Consider the following 17,829-nt stretch of genomic DNA (forward strand, 5'->3'; position numbering starts at 1 on the left):
TATAGCCAGTGCGCAATGTTAAATTCTCCAAGACGGAGCCCAAGGTGGCAAACAAGCAACAAAACACTAAAAGCACTTTAACACGTCTTAAAAACAAAACTTCTTTTAAAACATATTAAATATAAAACAACATTAAAAACATATTAAAAAGCAATCCCAACCATCCGTAGACTGTTGAAAGCTTGTTAAAAGAGGAAGGTCTTCAGCAGATGCTGAAAATATAACAGATGGCGCCTATCTAATATTTTAAGGGGAGGGAATTCCACAGGGTAGGTGCCACAACACTCCAGGTCCGTTTCTTAGGTTGTACAGAACAGACCTCCTGATAAGACGGTATTTGCAGGAGGCCCTCATCTGCAAGCCAGCATCTTGGAACTTGGGCTGGTAGCTAATGAGCAGTCAGTCCAATTCTTACAGTAGTGGCATAACATGTTGGTGATATCCTGCCCCAGTGAGCAGTCCTGCCACATTTTGCACCAGTTGCAGCTTCTGGACCAAGCTCAAGGGCAGCCCCACATGGAGCACATTACAGTAATACAGCCTGAAGGGTACCAGTGCATGGACAACAGTGGTAGACTATCACTGTCGAGTATAGTTCATGAGTGTAGAGCAGGAGTGGGGACCCTTTGGACCTCCAGATGTTGCTAAACTATAACTCCCATCATCCTCATCATCCCTGCCTGTTGGCCATGCTTACTGGGGCTGATGTTGTAGTTCAACATCTGGAGGCCCAAAGGTTCCCCACTCCTGCTCTACACCCATGAACTACACTTGCACACTAATATTACACAGGCAAATACATCCCTAAAGAATTCAGAATTTATATGAGGAATACTTAATCAGAATGGAACATTTGTACAGGCATGGTCACAGACCTGTGATACTAATTATAGAAACCTCTGCTAAGTATATGCACAAGTTTATTAGGAAAGAATTGGTGGAACCATTTAAATAGGAAACTTAAGTGGGAAAGAAATGGAATGGGAAAAAATCTTCAGACAAGTTAGGAGGTATGTCAGACCTCCTTTCTTGCGCTGGCCCTGGCACAGATCTCTCACAAACCCACCACTAGGTGTCACTACCTGACACACTGTAAAGCAATGCTGCCCTGAGACTTTGCCTTTGTCGTCTCCTTTTTACAGAATTAGCCAGTGTGGTGTAGTGGTTAGTGTGTGCCATGAAGCTCACTGGGTGACCTTGGGCCAGTCACTGCCTCTCAGCCTCAGAGGAAGGCAATGGTAAACCACCTCTGAATACCGCTTACCATGAAAACCTATTTGTAGGGTCGCCATAAGTCAGGATCGACTTGAAGGCAGTCCATTTCCCATTTTCATTAAGTGTCTAGGTATACTTTCAGGCCAACAACCCCCCTGTATCTTTCTGTCTTTAAAAACTACATCCCTGGGTTGCCTTTGGATATCTGCTGCTGATAAACTAACCATTCACCACTGCCACCATAGATATTGGTTCCAGCTTCAGATTTTGCTCTACCCACTCTTCTGTTCTGTATGAACCCAGCCAAGGATCAGGTGTGTTGTTTAACCAACAGATTTATTAAATAACACTGGGAATGAATAAGATTACTCTGAATTCAGTTGTCATGCGTGTGGTTACATGTAAATGATCTTCAACATATTAAAGTTTCTCTTACTTCATATACTTTAGTCCTAAACCTGCCTCACTACCCATCAGCCTCAGAGGAAGGCAATGGTAAACCTCCTCTGAATACCACTTACCATGAAAACCCTATTCATAGGGTCAACATAAGTCAGGATCGACTTGAAGGCAGTCCATTTCCATTTTCAAACATGAATTCACAGAAATAAATCCCACTGAACTCAAAAAGTATGCAAATGATCAAACCCACCCTCCCTTCTCTTCCCTCTTATCCCCTCCCTCTTGCTCTTTCCCTCCCCCTTCCCTTCCAATCCTCTCCTTCCCCCTCCCCCTCCCCATGGTCAGTTTTACCTAACTTAAGCATGATTGCATGGAAGCAAATACCATTGAACTCTATAAGCATGCAAATGATCAAGCCTGCCCTCCCCTCCCCCTTCCTTTACCCCCCTCTAATACGCTCCTTCCCCTCCCCCTCTTCCTCCCCCATGGTCAGTTTTTCCTATCCTAACCATGATTGCATAGAAGTAAATCCCATTGAACTCAATAAAGCATGCAAATGATCAGTCCTGCTTTTCCCCTCCTTCCCCTCTCCTCTCCCTTTCTCCTTCCCTGCCCACTCCAGCCCTCCGCCCCCCTTGGTCAGTTTTACTATCTTAAGCGTGATTGCACTGGAGTAAATCACACTGAATTCAATTAACATGTAAATGATCAAACCTGTCCTTCTCCTCCCCCCCTCCTGCCTACTCCCATCCCAGTTCTCCACTCTGCGTTTCCTCCCCTCCCTTCTCCTCCTCCTCCCCATCCCCTGTGGTCAGTTTCACCTATCCTAACCATGGTTGCAGGGGGGGAAATCCCACTGAACTCAATAAGCATGCAAATGATCAATCCATTCTCAGCAAACTTGGACAGGATCCCATTTCTTACCTCAGGACAGGATCCTATTTCTCTTATGCTCAGAGGCACATGTTACCAAATTCTTCCAAGCTACAGAGCAAGTGGATTGGACTGTGAAAGACCAACCCAAATTGTGTTTGCATTTTGACAAATTTGTAGGGCAGTACAATATCTCAGAGAACAGGTCAGGTCTCCTGCTCCCCTGGTGCATTCACTATAGCTGCCCAATTTCCTGGTTTTTTAAAGTTTGATAGAAATATCTGTGGGCTATAGGTACGTTCTTAAACCGCAAGGTTTTTTTTGCCTATTAGTGAATATTACCAAATGCTGTGAAATTAGCCTCATCTGCACTGGCTGTCCATCCACTATTGAGCCAGGTGCAAGGTCCTTGTATTAATTTACAAAACTGTGAACAACTTAGATCCAGAGTATCTTAGGGAATGTCTAAACCCTTATATCCCAGCTCAGTCACTGAGATCATCTGCAAGAGTGGCTTTGGTCAAGTTGGCGAGGCTCATTTACCACTGACACAAAAATGAGCTTTCAGTGCCATTGGAAGGCTCTGCCAACAGTGATTCAGCAGATGGCTGCTGAAAACCTTTCTGTTTTGCCAGGCTTGTGCAGGCAATTAAACTGTATTTTTCAATAGCTGACCTTTGTTTTTACTGTATTTTTAATGGTTTTTACTTTACAGGTATTTTTTATTTTTTTAGTTGTAAACCGCTTTGATATTTTTTAAATGGAATAGCAGTATACAAATATATTTATTAAAATAAATAAATAAATAAATATAATCTTATGATAGATGGTACTTACCTTTCTATGTCATTATGATGGAAGTGGAATTGGAAGGGAGAGATGCATTTAAATTAAACTTGGAATTATCTGGGAAAGCTGTAGTAACCTCAACTGAAGAAGAGGGAGTAGAGATAGGACTGGTTGTCACATAGCTTTGTGTTGCAGGATCTGCATAACAGCAATGAAATCTAATTTATATTTACAGTCCTGTACAAATCAGCATATTATTAGATCCCTTAGCTGCTCCTTCCACTATGAATAATTTTAACACTGAAAAATACTATAGAAATTTTTCATTACTATTAGCCATGCAAGCAATGAATAATAAAAATAATTATTGATTTAGAGTGCAGTCCTATGGTCCCTGGAAGGGTATCACAGGGAGATAGGGGCCATAAAAAAAAGTGGATCTCCTTATCTGGCAAGGAGAGGCAGGTCTGTGGGTGGAAAGGGAGATTTGTCTGTGCAAGTTACCCCACTGCTGTCATGGAACCTCTGCTGCCTTGGTGTTCTACCATCAGTGCTCTGTCATCAGCAACATCAAAAAAGGGTGTGTGTCAGATTGGTTTGGGGAAGAATTTGAATCTGCTGTACCTGAAGCCCTTCCAAATCTCCTGACATAGCCCTAGGACAGGGAAACAATGCAACAATCCTAGAGCTAGTGTACTTCTGCCCTGCTGGAACTCTTCCACACAAGATTGACCTGCCAATGTATATTTTTAGTTCAAACTCTTGAATTTAAGAATTAAAATCTTGTGACGACCAGTGAAGCACACAGTAATGCAGTTTATGAAGCAAAGGTAGGAATAAAATCCTCTAAACTGTTTCAGTTCCACATGCAGTTGATTAGCACATTGTAATAGGGATACTTTCAGCAAAAAGACAATAAAGCTGGGAAAAACAGAAGGGAGTAGAAAAAGAGGAAGGCCAAACAAGAGATGGATTGATTCCATAAAGGAAACCACAAACCTGAACTTACAAGATCTGAACAGGGTGGTTCATGACAGATGCTCTTGGAGGTCACTGATTCATAAGGTCACCATAAGTCATAATCGACTTGAAGGCACATAACAACAACAACAACAAAATAGAGATACAGCTAGAGCAAGGGTCTTTTTACCCACGTTGGTTTGTGAAGGGCACTGGTGCTCATAACTAAACTACACAAGAACTGCAACTATTGCAAATGATGATTTTATTTATTTCAATAATTTATATTCTGCTCATCTAAAGTGTACACATTACTCAGTGTGGCTTAAAACAATTAAAGCCAACTATATAATACAGTAACACACCATAATATAACAAGACCAACTCAGCAGATAAAACAGAGTAGATATATAGAAAACATTAGCTACTGGATAGGAAAAAAAGTCTTTACTATCCAGTAAAAACTAGTGAGAGAGGGAGCCAACTGAGCCTCATTGAACAAGGAATTTCATAGTTTAGGTGCAGCTACTGGCAAGGCCCTTTTCCTGGTCTCAAATAACTAAGCCTTATTCTGGATGAGACACAAATAAAGGCCTCAATCTCTACTAGATCTTATGGACAGGCTGGAGGCAGTTCCAAAGATATTCTGGACCCAAGCCAATTAGGGCTTTAAGGGTGATTGTCCACACTTTACACTGTGTCCCCCCCACAAATCACAAGCCAGTGCAGTTATTTCAGGATAGGTATAATATGATCCCATGCCATGAGCAAAAATACCAGTGCTTGCTAGTTTTGTTTAACAAAGTTCACTGAATTAATTCAAAAATCTTTGAACTACCTGAAAGTAGTTCTCCTAATTGCTGGGTGAACTGAACCTGAAAACTTTTTTTACACTTCAGGCTGTTTGGGCCTTTAAGCTTAAATATAATTGTTGGGGAAAATAAATTAATTGCCATTTCACTGTGTGTGTTTTGATGTTTTCTTAGTCTTCTTGAAATGGAAATGGACTGTCTTCATGGACTTATGGCTACCCTATCAATAGGGTTTTCATGGTAACCAGTATTCAGAGGGAGTTTACCATTGCCTCCTTCTGAGGCTAGTTCTCCCTAGCTGGCTAGGGCCTGCTCAGCGTGCCACAGCTGCACAAGCCAGCCCCTTCCTTGTCCGCAACTGCCAGCTGGGGGGCAACTGGGCTCCTTGGGACTATGCAGCTTGCCCACGGCTGCACAGATGGCAGGACACGTAACTCCTGAGCCACTCACTGTGGGGGTGATATTTAGCTGGCCCTTTACACCCAGGAGACATGAGTGGGAATTTGAACTCACAGACTCTGGACTCCCAGCCAGGCTCTCCTCCCCACTGTGCTTTACCAGCTGTATACCAGCATATTTTATATTTCAGTATTTCTCACTCTCATACAATGTAGTAGTAGTAGTAGTAAGTTTAATCCAGGGCCAAAGGCCAACAGCATTATACAAAAATAACAAAAACCAAGATAAAATGTTGGTATAAACACAGTGCTGACCAACATACAGAGTTAAAATGCTGTCTAGTAGGGTACAATGAAAATAAAGCTTGAAACTAGACATAACGTTTAAAAACACAGTATTTAAATTGACTATAGGGTTACATAGTTGTTATCGTCATCAAGTAGCTGTAATCTTTTAAAATTAGCCCTTAACTTCCGAGCAGCTCAAGTAAACAATGATACATTATAAGTGATGTCAGGGTTAGAGTCAGACAATAGTATTTTTATTTTATCCTCTGTTGCGGTCAATGTGTCATTAAAGAGCCCAAACCTAAGAAATCTGAGTCGAGGGTTAATATATATTGGGCAAGAAAATAAAATATGGGGAAGATCTTCTGGCTCAGAGGAGCTGCATATGCAGGTCCTCTGAACATTGGGGACATCAGAGAGCCAGCCTTCTCTAACTGCATTAGGCAGCGAGAAAAAGCGTAAGGCTGTAAAGGCATGCCTTAGGGCTAGAGGAAGAGGAGATATAAGATAGAGTGAACATTCAGTATCTGATTTAAATCTCCAGAACCATGGAGCAGCCTTTGAGCTCATAAGTGATAGTCTGTCTACATAATGAGCATGGTAAAAGATGGCTTCCTGAAGGCGGATTGTGTTAGAAATCGAATTGAACTCCCGAGTTGAAATATGGTAATTATGTAACAGGTCCCCTAGATTGCTAAACCACAGTTTAGATGCCAAAGGGTGGGCAAGGCAGAGTTTTAGGAGATTTCCATCCGGAAAAGAATCAAACGATCTAAGGAACTTCAAAAGTGCATGGTGGATACGAGCGGAGATCGCTGGAAGACCGGTCTCCGAACGCAACATAGCAGCTGATGTTCCTTTTGGTAATGACAAAATACGCCTCAAGAAGTCATTTTGAGTGGATTCTAAAATCTTTATGTTGTTATTTTCCCATCCCCAGACCAATACACCATAAAGTATTTGAGGGACCACTTTAGCTTTGAAGATTTTCAAAATTGGTAAAATCATATTACCTCCTGAAGTGCGGTAGAATTTTAATATAGCTCCTATTGTTTTGGCCACCGTGATTTTTATATGTTGTATATGAGGTTTCCAGGACAGGGTATCTGAAAACAGAATTCCCAAGTATTTGCTCATACGATGTGAACTGGACCAATCTGAACTGGAATTAGTTCCTTTTTGGACATGTTGGACTTGAACTAGTTCCTTTTTTAAATGAACTTTTCAAGCTCTGGGAAATACCCACTAAAGCAATGTATTTCTGCATTCTGGACTAAGTGAAGTTTCTGAAGACTCAGAGTAGCCCTAGATAGAGTTTATTGCAATAGTCTAATCTGGATGTAAATAAGGCATGTGGTCTAACTGATCCACATAAAATGACACACTTTTGCAGAAATATGTAGACAGACTCATAACTATTGTGAAGGAAACATACATAAGAAGACATTAACAACTTCTTTAATGTGCATATTGATGATATTTTATCAATAAATCAAGGAAGGAGGTAGAAGCCAGCAAGCATTTAACTCACCCAACTTTCCCATTTCACTCATCCCCTCATGCTTGTATTATAGCTTTGGCAGAAGCAGAGAAAGAGAGCCAATGGTAAAGTGTTTTTCATTTAACACTAAAAGCTTATAGGAGGAATTCAGAAGGGAGTAAAACCAGCAATGTGTTTAAAAGAAAACATTTTCTGCCTGTTTTTTATTTTTTGGCTTGCTTCAGATCACATAATTTACAGCAACTGTGGGGAAACTTTGGTGTAGGGTGACACCAAGATTATAATGGCTGGAGTGGGGAACCTTTGCCCCTCCAGATGTTGCTGAAGTACAACTCCCATCATCCCTGGCCATTGGTCATGCTTGCTAGGGATGATGGTTGTAGTTCAGCAACATTTGGAGGGCCAGGGTTCCCCACTCCTGACTTACAGTTATGTGATCAGCCATTATAATCTTGATGTCACCCTAACTAATTTTGCAGTAGCAAAAATACCATTCTTAGGCTTTCTTATTTCTACCCATCCCCCTCAAATTGCAGTGGGGAGGGCACTTCCAGATGGGCAACCAATCACTGTTGTTCTGCTTCAAGCTGTAAATGGAATAGCGATGCTGTTCCCAGACTTCTAACACTCTGTAGCCAGGTGGGCAGTCCCCCCTCCTCAGATGCAAGTAGTGGAACTGGGGATTTTTACTAGGACCATTGTGTGTGGGAATTGGATAAATACTTCCTCTCCCCTCAGTAAGCATAATTGCCCCTTTTACTGCAACGGGAGTGGGTGGGAAGAAAAATTGATAGAAAGATAATAAAAGAAGGACTAGAGAGGATAGATAGACCATAGAGAAGGAAATGGATACAGCAATCCAGTGCTTTTTTATAGGGAAAAAAGAAGTGATGCTAGTACTCATGTCTTGATAAAAGAGCCATAGATGTACTTTTATTATGTGAATACTAGCACACACAAAAAGCACTGGGGGAATCTATACAGGTCAGAATAGCTTGACCTAGAAACTGCAGTTAGGGCAGAATGCTGAAGCAATATGGCTCTCTATTTCCCCTCTGTGCATGCACACATGCACTTAAATATGCCCAGTCATGCCACCTCTTGCATAGCTGCATCAGTGTGCATGCCTGCCATCACCCAAGATGGCAGCGGGGGCATGTTGATGCCCTCTCCACCATCTTAGGTGATGGAAAGCATGCATGCGCAGCAAGCTGATACGGCAATGCGAGAGGTGATGCGACCAGGCATTTTTAAGTGTGCACTGGCTGAGCACATGTGTGAGGATAATATATTGCCTGGGACAGTGGAACTTCTGCTTCATGATCTACGCTACCATCCAGTCACAGCCCGCAACCAGATGCTGGTGGGGATCATGGAATGGGAGCTCCACCCTCCCAGCCCTAGTCACAGAGGCCCTCAGTTAGCTGCAGGGGCCCTTGGCCATTGCCCAACCTAGCCGCCTACTGGCATCAGACCTGTGCAGCAAAGTTGCTGATGGGATTGAGACTCTGCATATAACACCTCCTCTCAGAGAACTGCGCTGGTTGCTGATGTGTTACTGGGCCAAGTTCAAGGTATTATTGGTATATAAAACCCTTAACAGCTTGGGACCAATTTACTTGCAGGACCGCCTTATCCCATACATGTCTACTTGATCGCTTCAATCTGCAGAACTGGCACAGTTACAGGTGCCACACAATACACATTCCGCACATGTAAGAAATTGTTCTTTTAGTGTGGCAGTACCTACACTTTGGAACTCCCTGCCTATTAACATAAGGCAGGTGCCTTTGTTGTATTCCTTTTGGCACCTGCTTAAAACGTTTCTGTTTAGGCAAGCTTGTGTTTAGGAGGAGTCTTAGTAAGGAGGAACATGGGTGATGCCACCCCAATTTCAGTGATCATGGGTAGAAGGAGGTATAGCTATGGGAAGGTGGTAAATTACCATAGAAGACTAGCGCAAAGCTATCTACGTCTTGTTCCTCGCTCCCACTCCTCTCATGGGCGGGTTCCTTGTAGCTCATCTGCTGTGCCCACTGGCCTGTGTGTGCTGTTTTTTAACTCAGATCAGTACACAATAAGACCACACTAATCCATTATGTGATCATGGATGAAGGTGCCGATTTGGTGTGCATTATTGAGACCGGGGTGGGGGAGTTGATCTGACCCAGCTTTGCCCACCTGGATACTCGGTACAACACCAGCACAGGCTTCAGGGACAAGGGTGGGGAGAGATTGCTGTGGTCTACAGAACTCCCATCTCTGTCACCAGGGAACTACTCTGTCTTGGAGCTGGCTGTGAGGACCTATACCTGCTGTCAGGCCAAGGAGACAGTAAAAGAGGGTTGCTGCTGGTGCACCATTCACCCTGCTGCCCTGCAGCTTCTCTGACTTCTTGGCTGTGGTTTCGGAGGAGACCAGAATGATAGTCCTGGGCGATTTCGGTGTACATGCTGAAGCTGTCTCTACTGTTCTGGCTCGGGACTTTATGGCCTTCATTATGACCATGCGCTGTCTCAAGTTGTCACTGACTTGATGCATAGGGCAGGGCACACCCTCTACTTTGTTTTTGCTCCAGGTGGAGGAAAAGGTGGTCTGATATGGGTGGATGGATGTCATCCCATTGTCATGATCAGACCACTTCCTGATGAAGTTTAGAGTTATGGCTCCTATCCTCCCCTGCAGGGGTGGTGGACAGATTAAGATGGTCTGCCCTCAGAGACTAATGGAATCCAGAGGATTCCTGAATGCTCCGGGGAAGTTCCCAGTAGATAGAGCAGGTGACCCTGTTAAAGCCCTCGTCATGCTGTGGAACAGCCAGATGTGTCTGACTCTTGACACGGTTGCCACTGAGCTCCTTCTCCAGCATTGTGGATCCCAGCTTGCACCTTGGTACACCACTGAGCAAAGGGCAATGAAACAGGTGGTATGACAGTTAGAGCGCAAGCGGCAAAAGACATGCTGTGAGGCTGATCGGACACAAGTAAAACATCATAACTGTGCTTACTGTGTGTGGGGGGGGAAGGGCAGCAAAGAAGGTCCACCACTCAGCCTCCATCGCATCCTCAAGTAGCCGTCCAGTGCATATTTTCCATATTGTCAGGGGTCTGTTGATATCAACTCCAGGAAAAGGTGTTTTAGACCTTTGGAGGCCCACTGTTAATTGTTTGCAAGGCACTTTGAGGGTAAAGTTGCTTGCCTCCATGGCAATCTTGATGCCTCATCCACATCTACTGTAGTCCCCAGTGAAGTGTCCAGTGCAACCTCTGCTGCAACTTCTTGGGATTGGTTTCAGTTGATGCGGCCTGATGATGTGGACAAGGTGCTTGTGACGATGTGGCCAACAATGTGTCCTCTTGACCTTTGCCCTTCTTGTCTTATTAAAGCTTGCTGAGGGGTTGCTGAGGGGTTGACGGAGTGGATCCAGGGTGTGGTCATTGCGGGAGGGAGTGGTTCCAGCCACCCTGAAAGAGGCAGTGATCGAACCAATTACTGCCCGGTCGCAAATGCCCCCATTTTAGGGAAGGTGATCAAGAGGGTTGTGGCACAGCAATTGCAAGTACTCTTGGATGAAATAGATTCTCTTGACTCATTCCAGTCTGGGTTCAGGCCTGGTTATGGGACTGAATTGGCCTTGGTCACCCTGATGGATGACCCTTATTGGGAGAAGGACAGGAGGAGTGCAACCCTATTATCTTACTTGATCTCTCAGTGGCTTTTGATACCATTGACCATGGTATCCTTCTGGCCAGACTTGGTGAGATGGGTATTGGAGGCACTGTTTTACAGTGGTTCCAATCCTATCTCCAAGGTCGTTTTCAGAGAATAGCATTGGGTGATTGCCTTTTGGCTCCCTGGCAGTTGTGCAGTGTGGTGCCATGGGGTAACATCTTGTCCCTGATGTTGTTTAGCATCTATATGAAACCCTTGACAGCGGTCATCAGGAGATTTGGGGCAAGGTGTCAGCAGAACACTGATGATAACCAGCTCTATTTCTCTGTACCATCTGAATCGGGAGAGGCTGTGTAAGCCCTGGACTCGGTGGTTGGCTGGATGAGGGCCAATAAACTGAGTCTGAACCCTAGCAAGACAAAAGCTCTGTGGGTTGGTGGTTCCCGAGTTCAGATAATTGGTCGTTGCCTGCTTTGGATGGGATTGTGCTCCCTCTGAAAGAGCAGGTCCATAGTCTGGAGGTCCATCTTTGTCACTAGAGGCCCAGGTGACCTCAGTGGCTAGGAGTGCCTTTTCCCAGCTTCAGCTGATTATTTTATTTATTTATTTTATTTTATTACATTTTTAGACCGCCCTATAGCAATATGCTCCCAGCTGATAAGACAGCTGCGGCCGTTTCTGGGCTGGGACAGCCTGGCCACTGTTGTCCACACACTGGTAACCTCTAGGCTGGATTACTGAAATGTGCTCTATGTGGGATCAAGGCCTTGAGGTTGTTCCAGAAGTTGCAGTTGATGCAAAATACGGCTGCGAGACTGCTAACTGGGGGAGGGTGTTGCCAACATGTCACCCAGCTGTTGAAAGAACAACAAATTGTACTCAGAAATGCAGATTGTAAATAGGGCAGCTCTAGAATCTATTTGTTAGCTTTATTTATTAAATTTGTTAGTTGCTTTTCTTCACAAAACCCAAAGCGACTTACAATCAATTAAAAAATTAAAACCCATATAAAAACGAAAACAAAATGATAAAAACATAAATTTAACAGCGATGGAACAACCCACCCCAAACAAGGTTACACATTATGAGCCCTCCAAAATCTCTCTGAAATCAGGAGCCAAATGCCTGGGAGAAGAGAAATGTTTTTGTCTGGTGCCTAAAAGTAAATTGTGACAGAGCCAGGCGTACCTCTCTGGGGAGAGCATTCCATAAACAGGGGACCACCACTTAGAAGGCCCACTCTCGTGTCACTATCCTCTGCACCTCCTCAGAGGGGGCACACAAAGAAGGGCCTCAGATGCCGAAAGTCAGGTCCGGGTTGGTTCATATGGGAAGAGGCGGTCCTGAGCTGTATACGGCTTTACAGGTCAAAACCAGCACTTTGAACTGAGCCCGGAAACTAATTGGTAGCCAGTGTAGTTGTGCCAGAATTGGTGAGCAATCTGGATGCTGAATTCTGTACAAGCTGCAGTTTCCGAACTGTCTTCAAAAGTAGCCCTGTCTTCAAACTGTCTTAAAAAGTATAGATTTTCCTTGGTAGTGGTGCCAAGGTGATGGAACTCCCTTGCTCAAGAAACTCTCTCTCTTGGCCTTCATGTGAATAGCAAAGACATTGATTTATGTTCACCACTTAGAAATTATTTTAATTATTAAGCAGTTTTTAAATCTTTCTAAATAAAATGACATTCCTATTTTGCCCAAAGTTTGGCTTGTTCTCCCACGTGCCATTGTGGCTTCTGTTGTTGCTCCTGTGTTGTTGTTGCTTTAATTCTCTTTTAACTATTTTATTGCTGTGATTTTATGGTATATTGCCTTTTAAAAACAGGGATGGGGAGCCCTCCATTATCCCTGACCATTAGCTATGCTGACTGATGAGAGTTGCACTCCAACAACATCTGGGGGGCCACAGGTTCCTCATCTCTGTTTTACATTGTTGTAAGCTGCTGAGGGGTTGTTGTTGAAATGTGTGTGTGTGTGTGTGTTGAAATTTAATAAGTAAATAAATGCTACCACTAAAGCAATTGCTTCCCATCATTTCATGGCAGGAGGACTGGGTTGTGCCAGCTTCTGTGGTTCCAATCCAGTGGGATGCACAAGCCCAGCCAAGAAGACTTTGCCTATGCTTCTTCCTCAGCAGCATGGTACTAGCTCTTACATAGCCCCACTGCAAGGAACAAGCACCAGCACTATACTGCTGCATCAGTGCTTGATCTTAGGTTGTGTGTCACCTCTCTGTCAATATGTATACATGGAAAGTAAAGCTGACGATAAGGAAAAACAGGCCAGGCCTGCTCAGCAGCTTCTGTGTAGGAATCAGTAGGGCTGCTTTCACACATGGGACTATTTGCTTTAGTTTAACAGATTAAAAAGGAAATGCTTCTGTCCTGATTTATAAAACCCCTTTCACACTGCAGTACCTGTTGCATTAAGGAACAGCATTTTTTTCAGCCGATATATCGGCATTTCGAGCAAAGGTCTTTCACACGGCTACAGTGAACGTCTTGTTTTCATCCCTCACCCATTATACACATGTGTATTGTTCCCCACTGTGTAGGAGGTCGAAGATCTCGTCCTTTTGCCATGCAAGCCCTCTCCCTTTAGGATCTGACTTTTAAAATTATTTTAGTTGTATAGACAGAGGGGTGTGTGCTGCTGCTATCTGCGCTGATGCCGGAATACCAGTACAATTTTCACCAGGCAAAAAAATCCTGGCGTGACTAAAGGGCGGGAACGCACTGCATGCTGGGATGCCTGTCACATGAGTGGCTGCAGCTAGCAAAAAACTCTAGCAATCTTTCTGGTTCCCAGCCTTGCTAACAGATTATTTCTGGTATCATTTATCATGGAAGTTTGTGCTTAACTTGCACTACATTCCACTAGAATTCTGGATCTAGCTTGTGCGTCATGTGAAAGGTCAAATATAATGCACACATTACCAGGTAAGAAATCGTCAGAATAACAGAATAAAGTGCAGTGTGAAAGCAGCCTAGGTTAACTTTTCACAACATGGAGGCAAAATATGCTGTTTTGCTAATCTCTGCACATCAACCTGTTCCTAAAGACAGTTACTTTGCCTAGTTTAAACATTGCCTACCCTCCTGGAAAGTACCAGGTCATGAGAACATAAGAAGAGCCTGCTGGATCAGGTCAGTGGCCCATCTAGTCCAGCATCCTGTTCTCAAAGTGGCCAACCAGATGCCCATGGGAAGCCCACAAGCAGGACCTGAGCACAAGAGCACTCTCCCCTCCTGCAGTTTCCAGCAACCGGAATTCAGAAGTGGAGGCAGAGCATAGCCATTGGGGCTAGTAGCCACTGATAGCCTTACCCTCCATGAATTTGTCTAATCTTTTAAAACCATCCTAGTTGATAGCCATCACTGCCTCTTATGGGTGTAAAGTCCATAGTTTAACTATGTGCTGCGTGAAGTAGTCATGCCCTCCCATTATTCATTTCCTGCTCTATAAGTTCTGTCTCACCAGTTAGGCCCAGCTGTATGTGCATATTGCTTGGTCTCTCAGCTACCCTGAACAAGGAAATAGGAAAAGTAACCTTTCTGCTCACTGTTTGTGCTTCCCTGGTCCATTTTGTGAGGATCCTGACCTTCTGTGGCTGATCCTGGATTTGATGATTCTTAGATAATCAAAGACATTTTGCTGCCTGCGGCAGAACAGCAAATAGTTCTCCCCACCCACAAGTGAAGGTGCTTAGTACGCAAGGCTGACACTGAAGACACAAACTCTCACACAAGTGCCTCTCCCTAGGAGTAAAAATATAATAATAAACTAAATAACCAATTATTTGCGTCCCTTTCATGACACCTTAGCTGCCTGAAGCAGCTACTCTATCAAATGGTAGGACTGGCCCTAGGCCTTAGACATTTTGCATTGTATATGGGGAAAATATCAAAGTTATTTTATATTTTATTATTATTTTATTATTATTTATTAAACTTATATACCGCCCGACTAGCAATAGCTCTCTGGGCAGTTAACATAAAATACAATAAAATTACAGAATCTAATGCAACAAGCATATAAAAACTACACAATCTAAAATCAAATTACAAACATTTAACTAAAATTAAAATGCCTCAGAGAAGAGAAAGGTTTTAACTTGGCGCCGAAAAGATGATAGTGTCGGCGCCAAGCACACCTCCTCGGGGAGACTGTTCCACAATTCGGGGGCTGCCACTGAGAAGGCCCTAGATCTCGTCACCACCCTCCGGGCCTCCCTGTGCGTCGGGACCCGGAGGAGGGCCTTCGTAGTAGACCGTAGTGTACGAGCCGGTTCGTATCGGGAGAGGCGTTCCGACAGATATCGTGGTCCCGCACCGTATAAGGCTTTATAGGTTAACACCAACACTTTGAATCTGGCCCGGAAGCGTATTGGAAGTCAGTGCAGGCGAGCCAGCACAGTGGTTATATGCTCAGACCGCTTAGTTCTTGTTAGCAGTCTGGCCGCCGCATTTTGCACTAGCTGTAGCTAGTAGATCTTCATTTCTGGCTTTGTTTTGTGACATGCAGAGGTGGAAGTTGGGGGAAGATAAACAGCATTCCTTTTAGGGTCCACTGCCCAAAGTAACCTTGCTACCTCGTGATAAATCTAGTCCTGCCTTCTAGCAAGTTATTTTAAACAGGACAAGCTTTGCCATTAGGCGGTCCCCCCTGAAACTCCTAAGCTTGCCTGTTCCACAGGACCTAAGTCTGTTGCCCTCTGTGGGGAAGGATGGGGTCCTATCACCAACGGTGAAATATCATTCAACTGTAGTCCAGTCAGATTCTGGAACTGGAATGGAAGGAAGGCACAGATGTGCTCTTTGGCCTTGGCAACAAACTGTCTTGGGCAGGGTCTGGTTCCAAAGCACCCAGCAGAGTTGGGTTTGACTCTTGGCCTGCCTGGAAAAACCCCCAGCCTTTTCCTGTGTATCTGAATTATGTGAAGGGACTTATTCCTTCTTCTTACTGTAAACAGCCCAGAGAGCTTCGGCTATGGGGCGGTATACAAATACAATAAATAAATAAATAAATAAATAAATAAATAAATAAATTCTTGGGGTCTCCTTCTACAAGGAAGCCCTGTATATGGCCAAGTGTTTTATTGGTCCAACTGAAAATCCAATTCGAAAGAAACCCTGTGGCCAGCCTACATTTTGGTGTGTTTTCTGAGTCAGCAGACATGCAGCAAAGGAAGTTGCAATTAAAAGTAACCACTCGTAGAGTGACCAAAATCTGGCAAACACAGGAAAACTACAATGCTAATCATATTTAGAAGCCATATTCCCACTACTAGGTGCATGTGGCAAGTGAAAGTACATTGCCAATTCTTCTTCTTAATTATATTTTTATCTTACCCTTCCTCCAACAAATGCAGAATGGCAATACATGATCTCCCTCCTGCTCATTGTATCTTCACAATGCAGAGGAATCATGATCAGTCCGAGGTCCTGCAGAGAACTTCCAAGCTGTGAGTGGATATTTGAACATGAGTTATCGTTGCCCTAGCTTAGCCTGCAAACTGATACACTACATTGGCTCTCTATGACACTGAAAATACATGAAGGGCCATAGCTCAGAGGTAGAGCATCTGGTTTGCACGCAGAAGGTCCAGTCCCTGGCATCTCCAGGTAGGGTTGGGAATATTGCCCGTCTGTAATCCTGTACAGTATTGAGCTAGATGTACCAATGGTCCAATGGAACATAGGTAGCTTCCTATGTTCCTATGAAGACAGCATGCTGAATTTTCTGTAAGAATATGGTCATTCATAAAATAGTCACAGTTTTAACACTTGAAAATTCAAAACAGTTCTTCGACCAGTACAAAACCTTTGTCACAACATTGTTAATTCCAAACATGAGATTGTGTATGTGTCTAGCATTACTAACAATTCCAGCACATAGCTATGCACTTAGTTTGCAGTGCTAAATCCACCTACTGGAGTAAGTCCCACTGAAATTAATGGAACTTGTTTCTGAGTAAACAATGCGTAGGATTGCTCTGCTTACCACACTGAAATAAAATGTCTTAAGCATTAGTAACTTTATGCTCGATCATGGCCATTTTGTATAATTATTTATTGGATTTATATCCCACCCTTCCTCCTGAAGGAGCCCAAGGCAGCAGGAAGCCCAGGAAAGCTTTGAAGAAAATGTTTAAGTGATGCTTTCACTTTGTTTTGGGATCCTTGGATGACCCATGTTAGAAGACAGCAAAACAAAAATAAGGATTAGCAAATTTGCTTGTGAGAAACAATTAAATCACTCAGCTATCAATCATTAATGAGAAAATACTATAATGAAGAACTACAGAAATAGTTCCTACAATGCTGATTAACGTATAATCTGATCATACCTACATTTACTTGGAAGTAAATCTTGCTGTGTTCAATGGGATTTACGCCCACGTGTGTGTACAGGATTGTAGCCTTAAAGAGGTAGCCTATCAAGATTTTGTCTTTTAAAATTTAGGGGTTTGGGACAGAAAGGACTAAAATGGTGATTAATCAAGATGATACACTGGTACCTTGCTTGCACCGTGACTAATATATATTGTTCTTCATGTGAATGGTGAGGACTTTCTTTATGCTAAACTGATGGATTCAGGCAAAGGGACAGTTTATATTTGGCTTTTCATGGGCTGAATTAAAAATCTTTGGTTTGCTAAATTCACTGCTAACAAATGTGTTACTGGAATTTCAGTTTTGTCCAAGTGTAGATTAAATGTTCTTTCCCATTTTCATATGAAAGTTTAAACCCAGAGTAACTAACGGCTTATTGCTGATGCTTGGTAGTATTCCTAATCTAAGCAAGTGATGTTGGGCTGATAAATGCTTGCTTCTGTCAAACCCATCATGATGAAAGCCAACTTGCAAGAGGAATAAACTTTACCTTATTTAGAGTCTATTTTGACTATCTGATCTGT

The sequence above is a fragment of the Rhineura floridana genome, chromosome 6, assembly GCF_030035675.1.
Source record: "Rhineura floridana isolate rRhiFlo1 chromosome 6, rRhiFlo1.hap2, whole genome shotgun sequence".
Lineage (NCBI taxonomy): Eukaryota > Metazoa > Chordata > Lepidosauria > Squamata > Rhineuridae > Rhineura > Rhineura floridana.